Consider the following 7,508-nt stretch of genomic DNA (forward strand, 5'->3'; position numbering starts at 1 on the left):
TTTTAGCACACTGGTTTTATGCCCAGCAGAGCGGACGAGTGAGGAATGCAATGCGCATAAGCAAACACTTTGGCCACCAGCGGGTTTGCGGCGCTCCGCGTTCGCCCGCTGCTGTAGTCACCCCAGCGGAGCACGGCCAGGGAGCGAACGTCATCAAAGCGTAACATGGCAGCCTGCCCTGCTAACCGGAAACGTCCAATGCATTTTTCTAACACGTTATACTTACCATGAGATTAAAAGGAGCAGTTATAAATAATAATACAACACAAATCAATATAATGTCCTTCTTTAGCACTATTAATATAAAAGTAGAAAGCATAATGAATATTGTTTCCAGCATAACTCTGCCGTTCATTAATAGGAGGCAGCACACCACTCCTTCATACTGGTATGCTCTATACTGGTATGACATAGTTAACTGATCTAAAACAATAATTGAGATATAGGGGAAAAAACGAGCATGATAGAAACTGCTATCACCCCATTTCAAAGGGGACGCTCCAATAATCCATCCACAAATCCATCCATTCATACTGCGCTCAATCAGCTTTGTGCTGTAGAAATGTGCGACAGATCTCGATGCATTTTCTTCTTTTATGCTCCATGCGTTAAATTGTATACTGGTAAAATATTGCTACCTTCGACGGTTTTTACCGGTCCTTGCAAACAATGACTGAGTCTTCTTAATAGCAGGTGTTTACAGAGAGTGGAAACTTGCGCCGCGGAGCAGCACAGCCGTAAATCTAGGGACAATTGAACTGCAGCTTGAATTCCAAGCCACAGTCGTAGGTACACCAAAGAAGACTTTTAGCCACGTCGCGTTAGGGCAGAAGTAAAGGGATCCACTGCTGTACCCAAAGGTAAATGATCGAATTCCTGCAGCAGCGGCCTGCTTTTCAATGGATGCGAAAAGCAAAGCGACAGTTTTCTGTGCAATGTGAGTGCACGTTGAAGAACCTACGGTTGTCGAATTTCACGGTTTCCTCCTATACGGTGTCCCTCATAGGCTGAGCCGCTTCCTGATGTTAACCCCTCTAAACCAAAGCATGCGAAACAAATGGAATTCTGGAGCTTCATAAAAACATTTTCTGTGGTGCTGTCTGGTCCATTAATGTCCCTTTCTACAAGAAAAAAAAAAGCTAACTTAAAAAGATATTACATTTACATTTTCGAGAAAAATATACCTGTTTACAATGTATTCCTGTCAATCAAGATTTAACTTAAGCTGTTTTGTGGGAAACGGATGAGAGGGAAGTATAAAAAGAGATCCTTCACGCTTAAGTTCGGAAGTCACTTAGATTTTCATAGCACAGCATATTTGTCAGTTCTAAATATTTACTCTGTTTCGACTTTGATATCCCCGTCGAATTTTTTTTTTGTGATTTTCAGCGCGCATGTACATTAATTAATAACGAAGGAAATGTCAACATATTGCTTTAAGGTATGCGGCATGATCTCTTAAAATCTTCCAAGAAAAGTAAAGGGCACTATACTTAGACCACAAAATATTTACAATAAACTAACAGCATGCTTCATCTTTAACACAGAAAAAAAATTATTATTAACCATGGCCAGGGATATTAGGATTCCAACTGACCAGAAATTAGTGCTGTCAAGTAAAGCAGTCGATTTGTATGCTAAGGAGGTAAAGCACAGGCACAAAATAATTTCCCTGGGTCAGGAGATCCCAGCACACGACATGTAAGGTGGACGTGTGTCACTCATGCCACACATTTACGGACAGTAGCGTAGCCCGAAAAGTTTTTCGGAAGGTTTTATGTCCTGCTTATCAAAAAACAAAAAGGCGAATAAACTTCTCAAGGAAGAGTGTGAGGGGGATGTCATCATCATCATGAGCCTGAATATACCCACTGCAGGTCGAAGACCTTTCCCATATTTCTCCTATTAATCCGGTTTTGTACAAGCTGCATACACTTGACCCCTGCGATCTTTTTAACCTCATCCGCCGACCTAACTTTCTGCCGCCCCCTGCTACGCTTTGCTTCCATTCCAGTTTCTTACCCTAAACGACCATCGGTTATCCTCTCTTCGCACTACATGCCCTGCCCATGCCCATTTCTTCTTAATTTCCACTAGAATGTCGGTAACTTGAGTTACTTCTCTGATCCACTCTGCACGCTTTCTATCTCTTAATGTTACCCCTACCGTTTTTCATTCCAAAGCCCTCTGCGTTGTTCTCCACTTAAATAAAACCCTCTTGACTAGCCTCCACGTTTCAACCCCATAGGTGAGTACAGGTAAGGTGCAACTGTTATATACTTTCCTCTTGACCGATACCGGTAAGCTTCTCGTCATAATCTGCGAGTGCTTACCAAATACGCTCCATCCCAATCTTAGTTTTCTTGTTATTTTCTTTTCATGGTCCGAATAAGCGGTTAGTACCTGCCCTAAGTAGACATACTCGCCTACGACTTCTAGTGCTTCGCTACCTAATGTAAACTGTTGTTCCTTCCCGAGGCTGTTGAACATTACCTTAGTCTTCTTCATATTGATTTTAAAACCTACCTTCTACTTTTGCTGTCTTGGTCACCAATCATTCTTTGTAGTTCATCTGCTGAGCTACTTAGCAAAGCAATGTCATCAGCAAATCGCAGATTACTGAGGTATTCTCCATCTACCCTTATCCCTAACTGCGCCCATTCCAAGTCTCTGAATACTTCCTCTAAGCAAGCTGTGAATAGTACTGGGGAGATCGTGTCTCCTTGCCTAACACCTTTCTCGTAGCGCTAAGAAAATGTAGGACTTTACACCCCTGGTGCCAGAGGCTAGGAGCCGTGATGACAGTGGCCAGTGTGACTTATTTAAAGCGCTCTTGGATCTATAGTGGTTAGGTGATTCACACGACGGATGGAATCGCTAGAGTCCGCGTGCGAACGGCCACCACGTGAACCGATGTCACTGGCTCCGCCATGTGCACGGACGCGTAGCCTTCGCAAGCCAAAAACTAGCGCGCGTGTTTCCCTGTCAACATATTGGGGCGTCTGCTATTGATGACAATCAGTCGATATTGTCGACCATAAACCCTACTGCTCATTGGAGGGTCAAATTCTAATGTTAAAGTTTAGCTACTTTGGTCATCTGATGACAAGAGAGGAGTCGCTGGAGATAGCTTTGATGTTGGGAAAGGTTAAGGGTTACCGGAGAAGGGGTAGGCAGCAAACGCGATGGTTAGATGGCATCCTCAAGGCGCTGCAGATGAAGTTATGTGATGTTAGGAAGATAGTGACAGGCCGTAAAGCGTGGCGTGATATGGTCCATAGGGTCACAAAGAATTGGACACAACTGAACGACTGAGCTGAACTGAACTGCTATTTGTATAGCAGAATTACATCTTCTAAGTGAGTCAACAATAATAATATCGTTCCTTTCTTAACCTAGCGAGGGCGTTTTTGTAGTGTCAACAATAGGGTGCGTCGATTCTCTCGTCTCCTTGGCCATTGAGGCACCCTACTCAACAATGCCGCGTAGCGGGCTTGGAATTCCGGCGCCTGCCATTTTCCTCTTGGGTTGCGGAGCTGCAAGGAGCCGTGCGGCTCCGGCCTCCGGCGGTTTCCGTCAGCGACGTCGTCCGGCGCCTCGTCCGCCGTCAGCGGATGAGGCGGCGCCAATGACGTCGGATGACCTGTGTCCCCATCCGCGGACGACTCGTCCGTCGTGTGAATCGGTCTTAAAGGCCTGATCCTGTTTGCGCAGCTGTGTAGTCCACTAGGCGGTTGAGCCCCCAAGGAGCCCTGCGTCAGCTCTTTAAGAGATCAATGTTCATAGAATTATTCGAAGCGATGGCACCAGCTTGGAAGCAAGCAGTCTCAACACTCTATGCCGCCACCTACCTTCCTGACATGCCTTCTCACTTGGCCAGGATGAATTGTTACGTTTCTGAAGAAGCATGTGCCACCTAGTACACGACACAGCAACTTTCGCACTCTGACTTTTTCAGCCCCAATTTCTCCTGACTGGAAAGCTGGCTCCCCGTGTATTTGAAGGACGGTGACCTTGATGCGTTCACGCAGTCCTCCGCTGGCGTAAGTACAAGTGTAAAAGCCATAAAGCATAGCCTGTTCTTTACAAACAGGCATAGTACATAAAAAGGCAACTCCTCCTGTTTAAGCTTTGCTGGGCCCTCATTTTGTATCAAATTCTGTTTTGGATGACTTCGACAAAACATATTTTTTTTGCACTGATGCAGGAGACATATACACAACAAATATCATAACTCGCTGCTATACTCTGCTGATAGTAATAATAATTATGGTATAGAATGATTGATATGCACTGAATTGAACCTGTTCAATTACTTAGGGGCCCATTTGGGAAGAGAATTTGTGACGCTCCAAACCATTGCAAAAATTGGTTTCTTTCTTACGCCAGATAATAATGAAGGTGTTGTATAACTCCAGCGGTTCCCTACTTGCGCTTTTCTGTAATAGTGATCACTTGAAACAGTTATAATATCATAATAAATTGTTTTTATTTATGAAATCAACCTTGATGTGCTGAAAGCCTCATTCTTTTTTTTAATTTTTTTGGAAGACTTAGCTATTCGCTGAATATTCTTGCTGGAACTTTGTTGCACGTCTGAAGCTTAGACGTTTTCGGTCAACGTGTAAATGAAATTATTTTACATCCCGGATTTGCGTCACTATTAAAAAGTGTCGTTGGTGTACTTGAAAGCAGCAGCACCATCCTAGTAATACTTAAGAAGAAAGTCAAAATAAAAGTTAAGCAAGCATAGTACGATTAAGTTATTACGTACACGTGGGAAGCATTTCTAAAACCCAATGAACAAGATATTATATTAAGGCACGAAATGAAACATACTACACTGAGCACACATATCGAAGTTGCGCCGAACAAGTAAAGCATTTCAATAGAATAGTTTGTGTAACCAATTAGCCGCTTGAGATATGTGAAACGCGTATTCACCGGCTAACACACCACTAAATCTATCGAGAATCTTGTAGCGTTTTTTTTTTTTTTTTTTGTAGTAATCCAGAGCTGTTCGCGAACCGAGGAGGCAACCTAATTGACTGTGTACTGCCCACAGCAGATGTAGGAACATTGAGTTTAAGGAGACCGCAGAACTCACCCGAGCTCTCTTTGAATGCACACGGAGTAGAAAGCTCCATCTGTTTCAACAAAAATAGAAGGGTGGCGATGTTGGCAGCGAGACTGCTATATCTCGCAGCTGACAGTGGCGGTGGTATTGCCTCCCTCTCCCTGCCTCTCGTGTGCTGTCGCTTTAGCGGCTGTAAAGACTGGCAACCTTGTCTTTCTCTCTTGCACGTTCGACGTCTACTTCCCTGCTTTTTCACAATTCGTCTACTCGGTAATATCGAAGGTATGCACCGGTTCCTTGCCTCGTCTTGCCCAAACGTCGCTGTTTTGCATTATTTTTCTTCCTCTTGCATCAGCGCTTTCTTGGTCTTTCCTGTATATTGCTGGCGGAGGAAGCAAACGCGTGCAATACTTGCAGCGAGAGGAATAACACGGGAGCCGTAAACGCTTTGTTTGCGTCAATGGGTCAACGCCCGCTGAAACACAGACACAAACACGACACCACGGACTAAGGTTTTCCACCGGGTATTCACGAGTAAAACCAGATGCTAATTAGGAAGTGAACAAGAGCGCTCAACTGATTAAGTATTTGGCGTAGAATCCGTAAAAATCAAATCAATCAGGATTTTATTTCTTTATGGCTCAGACAATAATCAACATAACAAATTTGGCTGACTGCAACGCGTCAGATTAATAATGAGGAAGTAGTTACTCACTGACATCTTCCGTAAGGCTACAAAGCAAAGCAATACTACTTTTCAAAGTATTTGCAGGTAAATAAAAATTCATCCTGGCTTTATAGCTTGAACCGGGGACCACCACCTTCTGTGGCAGGCACATCATTTGAATTACAAAGGAAAATGAAAACAAGTAGAGGCAGTAAGGCTGCAGTTTACTCGAGTCTATAATCTGAATGTTTTACACTGCTTAATTTAAGACGGCGCTTGTCTGAAAGGATTGAGATGGCGCGGTTTATTAAAAACCAAAGGTAAGGAAAACGGCGCAGAGAACTGGACAAACGGTGATATCTTAAACAGCTTACTTGCGGCAGGCGGAAATGTGAGGGTCGAGGGAGTTAAGCGAGGTAAACTCCAGAAAAATGCAATAGCAAGAAAGGAGATGTAGTGCTTTACAAGAAACAAATGCACAGAACTGACGATCTCCGGCGCTGCATGGTTATACACAAAAAAAAAACAATACACACACAGGAGAATTAAACCAAGACGTTAACACGGATGATGCCAGCTAGCCCGCTCACAAGTACTAAATGCATGGAAATATGGAATGCAAAAGGCCCCTGCTCACTATTTTCGTTCAGCAGAACGCTGCAGGCGTGCGGTCACTATGAGTACACCGTCATGCGCGCCTCACTCCTGTTAGACGAAAGCGTATTGGCGGAATTCTACTGTATTTTCAAGACACTCACGTCGCGTTGTTTTCGCAACAAAAGGAACATACCCTTAGCACAGGCATCAGCAGGGGGAAATCAAATTTCGTTATTTCTTGCATGCGCAGTTAATTGACATGGGGCAGTAAATTTTCCCTGTTATAAATGTTCTCCAGACAGAAACTACGAAATTAAACTCAGATTTTTACCTCATCTCTGCTCAAAGTGACAATGAACGCAGACAGTCCCGATGAGCAACGACCAATATATTGCTTATGAATTTTCAAGTGCTCAGGTGACAACATTAGCTCAAACTTTCTTCTTGTACTTGTACCGAAGACTGAGATCATGGGACGACCCGGAGAAGAGAAGGCCATGTGGCTCTTAAGCACCGAGTACCGGTAAGTGCCACGGCCCAGGTGGGACAGTAGATTCCTAGGCTCAGCCCTTCAACACGTACTCGACATTTATTAAAATAACTGCTTCTCACTTACTCGGCATTGACTGATCATGCTGAAGGCGCTGCTAAGAGCGGGGAAAGCGCCGATGGTAATCACAGTTTAGTCTGCCACAACTTCAAAGGCATAAAGCGCGTAACTGTAATATGTGAAGTGTGGATTGGCAGATATTGCTTAAAGAGCTTCCTAATTACAATGCTTAGCTTTTGCATTGTGACGACCACATCTTGACGACGAGATCTGGTCGTCAGAATTAAAAAAGTCTATAATGAATGATTACCGGCCCGATATTTATCCCATAGCTGGCCTTGATAGAAGAAAAGAAAGAATTTGACTCATTCGAAGCTTCTGCAGTCAGGCAAGCATTATAAAACTAAGGTGTAGCAGAGCAATACAAATTTTTTTTAGAAATATAACAGCTGCTGGGCAGCCGCTTTACTCCTCATTCAAAAATATAACATCCTAAAAAGGAAGAGTCTACGTCGGAAGACGTGATCTCCTCGGCTCCACCAACCGCGTGCTGATCAGACGTTTTAAGACATATCTTGTACCGGGATCTTCTGAATGTTCAGGTGTGCAGCATGGAC

Source organism: Amblyomma maculatum, chromosome 11 (assembly GCF_055883805.1).
Source record: "Amblyomma maculatum isolate TAMU_Amacu chromosome 11, ASM5588380v1, whole genome shotgun sequence".
In the NCBI taxonomy this organism is placed as follows: domain Eukaryota; kingdom Metazoa; phylum Arthropoda; class Arachnida; order Ixodida; family Ixodidae; genus Amblyomma; species Amblyomma maculatum.